This window comes from Periplaneta americana, chromosome 4 (genome assembly GCF_040183065.1).
Source record: "Periplaneta americana isolate PAMFEO1 chromosome 4, P.americana_PAMFEO1_priV1, whole genome shotgun sequence".
Lineage (NCBI taxonomy): Eukaryota > Metazoa > Arthropoda > Insecta > Blattodea > Blattidae > Periplaneta > Periplaneta americana.
In genome coordinates, this window is record NC_091120.1 from 63,849,971 (window position 1) to 63,862,230 (window position 12,260).

Below are 12,260 nucleotides of genomic sequence, written 5' to 3' on the forward strand. Positions count from 1 at the left end.
CGGATTGTTCATAATCGTCACCATTATCTACAGTAGTAGTCGTCATCATCGTTGTCATAGTCACCATGATTGGTGTTATCATATTCATATGCACAAATATCTTGGCATTTTCATTATCCTCATCAACAACGTTATTGTTATCGTAGCCATCGTAATCATTAAAGCTCATCATCATCATCATCATCATCCTCGTCATCAACAGCTTCATAAATTTTCTTCTTCCAGCACTTCGTACCAAAATGTTCCGTTGCTATGTTGGTACTTAAGGCATACAGTTATCGTTTATAATATTCATGTTACTGTTGCTAGGTGTAAAGGAATGAGTATTTATAGTTTTGTTGTCTTAGTTACTCGATGTAGTAGCGACGAGTGGCTTTTGCAAACTTTCTTTCACTCGTTCTATGAACGATGACATGAATATATTGTAAGGGATAACTTTACATATTAAATATTTAATATTAAATTATTATTATAATATTTATTTATTATAATGATTTATTAAGCATCGTATTGGATAAAATATTGTATGCCACACAAGAGTAAAACGATTTAATGAATTCGTGGAACTATAGCTGTTCCACTTGTATAAAATTCTACTTTACTCTCTTGTAACATAAATTGCTATTGTTAAGCAGTGTTTCTATTTCGATATGTCGGCATAGGTGGCGCAGTCGGTAGAGTGCTGGCCTTCTGTGCCCGAGGTTGTGGGTTCGATCTCGGCTCAGATCGATGGCATTTAAGTGTGCTTAATTCGTACACACCGGCGACGCTGATATAACCTCGGCAGTTGCGAAAGTCTTCGTGGGTGGTTTTTCAGATAAGTTAAAAGAATTATTTATACCGGTACTTAATATTTCGATAATGACTGTTTCTATGTGAACAAGGGTAATGACACGAATGTGAAGATGGTAGCTGTAATTTCGAAGCGCCAGAGGAAATGCTGTGAATCCGAAATCTTGTCCAAAATCCAATTATCACGATAGCCTGAAGTGTCATATTACTCTTCATTATAATTCACTGTATATCATTTGATTTTATTTCTGTATTTGCGGTTTCTGTAGGTCCTCCAGGTTAGGAATAATGCGTTTGACCTTGTATCTCATACAAATAAAACAAATTATTCGCAAGCATCGCAATTGCAAGCCGGATATGCTACATCATAAACAAAATTTAATAGCTGTATAGCCAGAAGAACATTGATATAACATACTCGTACATTAGTAATTTTATGTGGTGATTGTATGTCAGTCGTTAATACTGTATAATAAAAATTTCTGCACTGTACTGTAGAAACCGCAAGCGTTTTAAACTGTGAAGTAATTACAAATGAAGTGGACCATCTCTAAATGCCAGACAAACAGTGTAGCCACTTTTCTTCTTGACTGTACTGTTTCTCCTACGGTGAGTACCGGAGGGTTGCCGTGTTCCAAGATGCAAGGTATACACAGAACCACTACGGGATGCTGCGAGGTGGTGGGGAGGAGGAGAAGTTGTGGCGTCCCTGTCCGCCAAGATGATAGAACAAGTAGGAGGTAGTATAAGGAGGGGAGGAGAACAGGGAGTGAGGGCAAGTCGGCACTACGAGTTGGCTGGCGACTCAGTCTACGCTCAAGGACGTACGGAATCGAAGGCTGTTCAGAGTTACCTCTCAGTGTTTTCCTCTGCTAGCTTTTAAAATCAGATTTTGTTCTTGGATTCGTCGCAGAGGAGGTGGTTTGTCTGTTGTTGTTTAAATGTATCACATGTGTGTATGTTTACTTCTGAAGTGAAAAGTTTTTGTAAACATTTCAAAGTTTTTATCCACGTGTGAAATTTTAATAGTGACATAATAAGTGACAGTTTTGTAATGGTTTGTGGGGAGTGCACATGTTACCAGACAGCTACACAATCAGGATAACTCTTTGGTGGTAAGTGAGAAACGGAATTACTAGTAATTATTGAAAGTAACATCATTTCTAATCTCAACGCATACTGAAATAACTGATCCTAACCGTTTTCTTCAGTATAAAATAACATTGAATAACTTACGTATCAATAACCTATGTAAAATACATTCAGATCATTTTTCTGATGATGATTATGAAGTTTATAAAGACTGTGAATTGTGGCATTTATAGGGGAACGAGTTTGTTTACTTTTCTATGCAGTTGTCAAAGAAAAATTTCCCATCTTTACGTTAATAAGGTAGATTTTATTCATTGCAGTTTGTTTACTTCTTGTTACACGCATGCCTTTGCGTTAGTTACAAGATTGGTAAACTACACTAAAGCAGTAAATAATTATGACACCTGGACTTGTTTTTCCTGGACCAATAATATAGCGCCAAAACGGTCATAATTCGAGGGCTTAGTGTAAAACTAACGTAACTACAAAAATTGACAGGCTTTACATCAATCGATAATAATTCGTTCTTCTACTTGATCACAAAAAATCGTAACTCGGTTTCGAACAGTTTGTATATAGGATAATACAAATCGTGACTACAAAACATGATTTTTTTTAGTTTATTTAGCGACACTGTATCAACTACTCGGTTATTTAACGTTGATGGGATTGGTAATAGCGACATGGTATTTGGTGAAATGAGGCCGAGGAATCTCCATAGATTACCTGACATTCGCCTTATGGTTGGGAAAAACCTCGGGAAAACCCAACCAGATAATCAACCCGCACCCCAGCGCAACTCCAGATCACAAAACATGACTGTGTAATTTATAGTAAATAAGCGTATCCTCTTAAGAATTTGTTGTGAATAAAACATCGATTGTAGTTACGTTAGTTTCACATTAAGCCCTCGAATTATTTACCGCTTTGGCGAAGGTTACAGCGCATTAATAAAAACAAATGAGCAGTGGATAGCTGTGACAAGCTGTTACGATGAATTTTTACACATAAATACGAAGTACCTTAGCATTTATAATTAAATGTATCCAGGTTATACTTCTTTGTATTCTTCTGGAATCGCAAGAGAAAAATACATGCATTCTGCACATGCTGTTGATTATGTGAATACCGGTTTTTTAACCATATTATCACGATACACCTTAATCCAGTTATACATGCGTTACTATTTGAATAAACCACGTGTATATTAGCACATTTCTCTCGTAGTGACAGAACTTATTAAATCAGTGAACCATAACAGTTACTGTATAGCAAACATTGTAATGTTGTTCGCGTAGCAAACTCTGGTTTGCGAAGTGTGCGCATGTAGGCCTACAGCATTTTTGTTCCCGCGCTTTAGCACAAACATAAACAAGTACGCATCATTCATTCGGTCCACTTGTAATTTATGAATAACTTCGCTCTAATTGGCAGTTCAGTTGGAGAATATTCAAATATGGAATAAGCAATTAGCAATGATGTGAATGTTGTCGGGTTCTTGCGATTTCACTCTCTTGTCGATAACTTTAGAACACTTTCTAATATTTTATGTTATTTGCTGTCAACAGCTTGATTTACATGATATTCGAAACGTCGCCTCTCAGCTTTTTCTGATCGAAGATCGGATGACCGGCCATGTGCTAAATAGATTTGTCCATGAAACCGATATCGCCCTTTGCTCTTGGACGATATTAAACCGTACGTGATTGCACTCACGTTCAGCACATTAATTATATACATAATTAGAGTATATTATCCACTTTATATATATATAACTACTATTAATAATATGCAGAAGTTAACAAATCAAAGGGAGATAGTGACAAATTACTTCTTAATTTCGGACTCATAGTAATTAAAATATTTTAGAGTAGAGTGAACCAATTCCTACATCAAATTTAGTACTTAGTGTCTCGATATAAAAAGAGAAGATGATTTTAAAGCGATACATATAATTAAATTAATGATATGAGTATTTCTAGACAATGGCCGGCATTTAATGAACTGCTTGTGCTTACCTGCTTTCCGAAATTATTCGAGTATTGGAGATCGCTGATAAATTAATCTCGAAACTAAAAATTTTAGCCTCCGGCTTAGCTCAGGCGGTAGCGCGTTTTGCATGCTGATTGCGGGCTCCTCTCGGGCGCAGGTTCGATTACCGCTTGGCCTGATTGTCGGATTGGATTTTTCCGAGGTTTTCCCCAACTGTAAGGCGAATGTCATGTAATGCCTGGCGAATCTTCGGCCTCATCTCGTCAAATATCATCTCGGTATCACCAATTCCATCGACGCTAAATAATCTAGTAGTTGATACAGCTACCGATCACCGATCTAGATCACGATGGCGATGATACAGTGTCGTTAAATAGCCGAGCAAAAATAACACTGAAAATAGCATTTCTTGGCTATAGCATCTCGTTTATTCAATCTATAATTAGAACTTGATAAAGTTTAAGAAAGAGATAACTCATGAATTGAAGGATATAGATTGGGTTTTAAATCAGAATTGAGGCAATAATTTAAGTCAATATAATGGAGTTTGTACACCATTAATTTATGAACTTCTGCGCAAAATACATCAATAACTATTGGAACATTAGATAGGCCTACAGTATGTTTTTCTTTTTATCGTCTTCTTGCTCTACATTGTGTTTATAGGACACATTTTCGAGTGCGTTGAACAACACAAACAATAGCGGACTTGAAGGCTACCGTAAAGACTTTTGACACATGACGGCATGGAAGAAGTCGTTTCCGTATAAATTTGCAAACGTTTAAACTGTAGGCACATGAAACGTTGCTGCTATAATTTGATGTAATTGTTCAGCGTCTTAATGGATCACTTTGAAATATTTTAAGGGATGAGACATGACTTGTTCTAATTTGCATTTACTTCACATAGCCTATCTTAAAAGAAATTATGTTAAGAAGCTGAAATTTGTGTAAGGGTTCAGAACCCAAGTTTGTTAAAAGTATAGGCCTACTATTATCGTGGTATTGATACTCGTATAAGAACTTACAAGCATTTTTACAGAAATTATTAATTTTAATTACAGTAATTCGTTATAATTAAAATTAAAAACTAATAACTAATCACCAGAAAATCTATTTTAATAGTCTATTTTTTAGATTATCTTAAAATAACAATCAGTTGAAAAAAATAAGTTCTTATATATAATTTGTTTCTGAGCTACATAAGCTCATAAGCAAATTTAAAAACATTTTTTTCATATAATACACAGTAGTAGGCCTATTTAAAAAAGAGCTATGCACCTAAAAGCTTTTAAAATGTTCCTAACTGATTGATTACAATGCTGTAAAAATTACATTAAATTTTGGCTGCAATATTTATGCTTCTGCAGTTTGAATATTAGGCCTAGTAGATTTATAATGATTTTTCGACGCATTCACGTCCCCTGAAATCAGGGAGCGAATTAAGATTTCTGATGAGGGGGGGATAGAATCCTAGACAGAGAATACCATACATAAAATTATTATTTTCAGTCGATATTAACGCTTGGTCGCACTGAGTTGCTTGTCTTGCATCTTGATGATAATAATAATAATAATAATAATAATAATAATAATAATAATAATAATATCCATGAGCAGGCTTAAGATAAGATGTGTAATTCCTAAGTTATTGATTGTTGTCAGCTTGCCAGTGATGATATTACATCAATATTATTTTCTTTGCTTACTTTATACTGTACTTTATAAAGTATACTTGTATTATAACAATTATAGTATTTTGTGAGGGGTGTAAAGTTATCCCTGGGAGGGATGTTAATATGAGTTTATGAGAGGGGGATAACGTTTCAACAGGCGGGAAATCCTCCCTCTCCCCGTTAATTCGCACCCTGTCTGAAATCAACATAGAACAAATGGAATTCAACTTGGTTACGTAGGATTTTTTTATTTCATTTCATTTCCATTGATTTTTAATAATAAATTGGGAGCGATATTTGACTAGTACTCAGGAATTTGCTCAATCGAAGAGTGTTGCACTTTCTTCTCCGTGTTTCATCTCATTTTTGTTCTATATGGAGAAGGAACTAAGGAAGACACTAGTGAAATGCTGTGTGTGGAGTGTAGCATTGTATGGGGCAGAAACATGGTCACTACGACGAAGTGAAGAGAAGCGACTAGAAGCATTTGAAATGTGGATATGGAGAAGAATAGCGCGTTTGAAATGGACAGACAGGATAAGAATCGAAGCTGTGTTGGAAATAGTGGGTGAAGAAAGAAAGATACTGAAACTGATCAGGAAGAGGAAAAGGAATTGGCTGGGTCACTGGTTGAGAAGAAAGTGTCTTCTGAAGGATGCACTGGAAGGAATGGTGAACGGGAGAAGAGTTCGGGGCAGAAGAAGATATCAGATGATAAGGCGACATTAAGATATACGGATCATATGCGGAGACTAAGAGAAAGGGAGAAAATAGGAAAGACTGAGAATGCTGGGTTTGCAGTGAAAGACCTGCCCTTGGGCAGAACACTATGAATGAATGAATCATTTCTTTCAGAGAAATAACTATCGATTGTTTCAGTATCCCGGAAGTGATTTGTCGCAGCTTCTCAATTTTGTAAAGCAGACTTCAAGATGACTGCCCTTCTTAAAGTGCTCTATAATTTTAAGAATTTCACAAGTACGTTCTGAAAATAAATCCTAGAATTTGCTTGTCCGTCTTGAAAGTACCGTAGACTACTCTTGTTTGAAGTCTTCAGCATCAGAAATTAATAATACTAATTTTATTTATTGTGCTGTACAACAGTCAGGGGCCAGTAACAGTTCAGCACAAGATAAGAGTTAGCACAAGATTTACAGTGTACAAGGAATAACAAAACAGTGCATACAAATAATTATTAAAATTACAGACAAATACAAGTAAACAATAATGACAAAATGAATAGATAGCAAAAACAGTACATACAAATAATTATTAAAATTAGAGACAAATACAAGTAAACAATAATGACAAAATGAATAGATAGCAAAAACAGTGCATACAAATAATTATTAAAATTAGAGACAAATACAAATAAACAATAATGACAAAATGAATAGATAGCAAAAACAGTGCATACAAATAATTATTAAAATTAGAGACAAATACAAGTAAACAATAATGACAAAATGAATAGATAGCAAAAACAGTGCATACAAATAATTATTAAAATTAGAGACAAATACAAGTAAACAATAATGACAAAATGAATAGATAGCAAAAACAGTGCATACAAATAATTATTAAAATTAGAGACAAATACAAGTAAACAATAATGACAAAATGAATAGATAGCAAAAACAGTACATACAAATAATTATTAAAATTACAGACAAATACAAGTAAACAATAATGACAAAATGAATAGATAGCAAAAACAGTGCATACAAATAATTATTAAAATTAGAGACAAATACAAATAAACAATAATGACAAAATGAATAGATAATTACAAAAATACATGGTACAGAAAAGCTAAAAACAACACAAACAAATGAAGTTGAAATGAATATGCTTAATATAAGAATAGCCAAACAACAAACTATAATAATAATAATAATAATAATAATAATAATAATAATAATAATAATAATGTGTTTTAATGTTGATACAATAAAAGTATTTTCTGAGGAAGAAGCCTTCAGCATTAGAAGCTAACATCAATGAATTTGTGTAACATAATAATGAGTTTTAATAAAATGTTAATAAAACAAGTATGTTTTCGGAGGGAAAAGCCTTCAGTATCAGAAGCTAACATTGTGTGAAATAATAATAATAATAATAATAATAATAATAATAATAATAAATGTGTGTTAATTTTAATACAGTAGAAATGTTTACTGAAGAATAAATTTTGCCCTCCTAATGACCCGTATAAAGCTCAGACAGTTTGGTCATCCTAATTAAATCCATACCAAATTGCGGGGCTTTAAACTTGTAGCCTAGTTTGTGATAGTAAGGGATGTTGGTCAGTCAGGCGCAGTCCCTATTTTTACACGATCGGACGCAATGTATCTCAGGGATACCTCTCATATTAATGTCTGTGTTGTGCCTGAAAATTATTACCATGAATAAAATCTGTATTTATTTTGAAACATTACATTTAATTTTGTATTTTAGAATAATAAAATTATTCTGTTTTCAATACACATTGTAATGCTGAAATAATAATAGGCATTCTAGAGACGCTTGAAAACTATACATTTCAATACTACAGGTAGGCCTATTACTAGGCCTACCTATATGAAAAATGTTTTCACGCAGATATAAAGAAACAAAGTGACTGTCATCAATGTCTTCATCAGTACCATTTTGAGAGATATCAGAATCATCATCTCGAGTCTTCACTACAGCTTCACAATCTGTACCACTTTCATCTTCGGGTACTTCGTTGTCATCGTTGTCATTTTTGTCCCGTATATTCATTACTAAGGAGCGGATTCCTATGTAATTAAATATTCTTTTTGCGTGTGATAAAACACAATTAACAAAGTTAAAAATTCCGAATATGAAGTTTCAAGTTTAAAACCCGAATTTTATTTCACATAAAAACACATATTTTCACAAAAAATTATGTAAATACACATTTTCAGGAAATCTATCATAAACACATAAATCTTGGCGTTTTTTTACTTAAATAATTTTTACGGGAACTTTTAAATATTTTAAAACTATATCAATTATATCACTTTGAAGTACGTTATCTTTTTAAGAATTCTTGGTTGCTTCGTATTTCTAAGCGCTGTGTGGTATATCTGTGATCCATTTTTGTAATAGTATCGCCTCAAGTTCTGAGAACTGCTAAGTAGCATATCAATGTTGTTATTAGAGAATAAATTAACATGGACAAGGAGGAGAGACTTTGCAACACATAATTAGGGATGTTTATTGTTGCTTGATTTCATTCCACACTTTGTTTGTCAAACACAACAGATAAGAGCACGGGTATGAACATTATTTAATTTAAACAAATCTCTCGCCTTTCGCTCATGTCTTCAAGTAAGGCAATGTATCTTGTTGTGATTCCCTGTTATTGGGCTTCGTCAATCGATATCCTTCAAGATATACTGAAAGATGGTTATTTAAAAAACGATTTGGCTTTTGCTATTAGCAAATTTAAGCTTTTTGTGTGACACCATAAAAACCTCGAAACGCCCAAAAACCTGTTGTTTGGAACAGGGAGGTGCATGCCGTGAAAATTAAACTAGACTCGCTACCAGGTTCAGAAGCACAAACTACTAAGGGACACATTTCAGAATTTGTTTGGGAAAAACAGTGGATATAAAAACATGTGTAAAGTTGCTGTAATATTGGAGGATGTGCCTGTAGGTGAAATTTACGGTGTATGTGGTTGTGACATTCCTCTCTTTAAATATGCACGTCTGACGTCCTGTGATGTGGAAAGATCGTTTTCACAGTATAAGTCGTTGTTCAGAGATAATCGGCATTCATTTGTGATGGAGAATTTGGAGATGACCTTTGTCGTTCACTGCAATTCTCGGCCAACTGCTATTACTCAAGTGTGGTTGATGAGTACCTAGTAACATTTTTTTTTCAAGCTAAGTAAGATATTTTGTCATATTTAAAAAAAAATATTTGTTTATTTTTAGCAAATATTTTCGTACTTTTTAGCACATAAAATAAATATATTTAAATTTTTAGCACATAAAAATCCGCTCCCTATTCATTACATCTTGTATATCCCTGCGATCGTTAAGATCATACACTTAATCTTCTACTTCTTTTATCTGCGACATCTTGTTCACAAGGACAGTCAGCACTGCAAGCTGCTAACACAGTGAGTTATTTTACACCAGCTCGCGCAATGTGTCTCTCAGATACTTCTGATTAAAATTATTTAACATGGCCGCATATCTGTCTCTCTCGAACAGTACAGAAGCCCGTGTGGAAGATATAAAATTGCAACTTCCTTAACCGAGAACTGAACCCATGTCCGTTAGATTTGTAACAGGATATGCTACCATTTAGGCCACAACAGACAATCAATACAAGAAAAAGAGTTGAATAAAATCAGCTTCTCCCCCCTCCACCCGCCTCTTTTAATGAGAATAAAGCTTCAAGGTCATTGTAAGTTACCTGTTTCCCTTCTAAGAAAATCCCGAATAATTGCTTACTTGCCGCGCTCGCGTCGTACAAACAAGCATCAACATTCTTGCAGTACAGACATCATAAACAATATTCTGCAAGCTGCCTCTTCCTCGCGCGGCGGACATGAACCCAGAAACACAATTCGCCTGGCAATTTAATTTCCATGCAACTGCATTTGACAGATTCGTGAAGACTCCACTCAGATGCGTTCAACAACCGTGGACGATGTCCTACGCTAGCGTACGTCATTTAAATACAGCGAAGATTAAATTCGATAGTATCAGCAGGTTATTTAAACTCGTTTGAAGTTCTCGCTAACGTTGTGTAATGACGCTTATCGATTGCAGAAGTCATTTAGTACGAGCGAAGCGGTGTAATCATGATATTTAACTGGAATAGATATTTTGTAAGAGGAGGTCGATGGCTGATTGAAAGTGCTAGGTCATTAATTCTGTGGAGAGATTAATAAAATAATATTGGTCCTGTTGTAACTCTGCTACTCGCCGACTTCTTATCAAAAGGTTTGAAGTTCGATTTCTGCAAGATTGTGCGAGAAGGTTTCCTCCAAGCATTCGTCTTGATTTTTTGTTCCATTAATTTAACCATGGTGAAGTTAACGCCGAAAGAAAAACATCCATACCTCTGCAAAGGTAATAGTCTAGTCTAAAAAGTACATGTTCCGTATCGAAACGAACGTATCCCAGTGATTCTCAAACTTTTTAAGTCCGGGACCCGCTTTGAAGGATATTAAACTTCATGCGACCTATACTGTTCTCCAACCAGGAGATCAACCGTGAAAGGAATGTGCTTACTACTGGGTGTTCAGTTCAAAATGTGTCATGGCTCGCTGTATGCCGTCATGTGGCTAGCTGATGAGCCTAGAGAATTCAATCTTCCTACACTTCCGCAGAGGTGTATAACCTAAGAGACAGAGAAGTTGACTAGCAAGTACGGCGTTCATTCTGAAGAGTACGTACCGATACGTACGGTAACGCCGGTAGTGGCAGGAATGTGAACTGTTTGGAAATACGTACTGTCGGGATATGGGGAGAGGGTTAAGACGATTACTTACGTATTTGTTGACATTAACTTCGACGGTCAACATGGACACGGAGCATTTGATTTGTGTTGTGGAATGTTACCGTACGCAACCGATAACAAATACCCTGCGTACGACTTGCCGGCGCAAAACACAGTTCGAAAGAGGTTATGGTAGCACACAGACCGTACAGACCGCCATCTGTTGCTACGACGTTCAAGTTATATCGCACACGTTCTCAAGTTCAGATTGAAGAACGCCTTAAATAATAGGCAACTTGTCTAACATATAAGCTGAAACTCGCTTCAAATCGGTGACCCAACAACAGTGACGTCATGACACACTTTGAAATGAACACCCAGTATTGCGTCATCTATTGGAGCGAAGTAGATAGATGATATTGACGATATTCTATTTATGTCAGGTTTAAAGATTTATTAATGTAAGTATATTAGCATACATAATATAGTGACGTGAGACGGAAAAATTTGCCATTAGGCCTATATATTTTTCAAGAAAATTTTTCCGCCTTGCAAATAGTTGCTTACACCCTCAAGAGCCTTAATGTATTCCTCACAATATCCTCATCACTTACCAGCTTATGAAATGAAAGTCGTAAGTCGTCTAATCTTTGATGACTGTGTTAGTACAGATTCTAAAACAACGCCAATGTCAAGTTCGTCTTGCTGTGAGAGTATTGATTAACTTTACTAATCTGATCTAAATTGTCACAACACTATTACCTCGACATGGGCTGATCAAAACCTTTCATTTTAAAATAATTATTGTTGGCTGAGGAAAACATTATAACAGTTATGTTATATAATTCATAATTTCCCTTCTTCGTTATCTGTGAACTCCTCACTTTATTTATCATAACTCATTCACAGACAGCCAAATCAGTACCCGTACTGAAACTGAGTTACTGAAAGAAAAGCTGATATGCTGTTGCAGGTCTGTATAGCCCTGTCGCGTTCCTCTCCAAGGCGATTCACTCCCTCCAGGTAGGGGAATAGAAAGTGCACATCGCACAGAGACTGCTGCACAATGTGCGCGACTGCAAAATGTGCAGGTTTTTGACATGCCTGCTCTAATCACTGATAAAAAGGTAAATACTGTATGTTTGTATGTGAATAAAAGAATACTACAGTATATTACTCTAATTGAGCACATGTTGAAATTTAGTTAAAATATTTGGTAGCTACTCACCAAACTAATGTGAT

The 12,260-nt window shown here is 35.2% G+C and overlaps 1 protein-coding gene across 1 annotated transcript in view; it reads left to right on the forward strand.

Annotated features, from left to right (window-relative positions):
• The first annotated feature begins 1,578 nt into the window (after positions 1 to 1,578).
• Sema5c (Semaphorin 5c) overlaps positions 1,579 to 12,260 on the forward strand; it is a 598,088-nt gene continuing 587,406 nt past the window's right edge. Inside the window, exon 1 of the mRNA XM_069823406.1 lies at positions 1,579 to 1,904. The gene's annotated coding sequence lies outside the window, so the exon portion shown is untranslated. The remainder of the gene's footprint in view (positions 1,905 to 12,260) is intronic.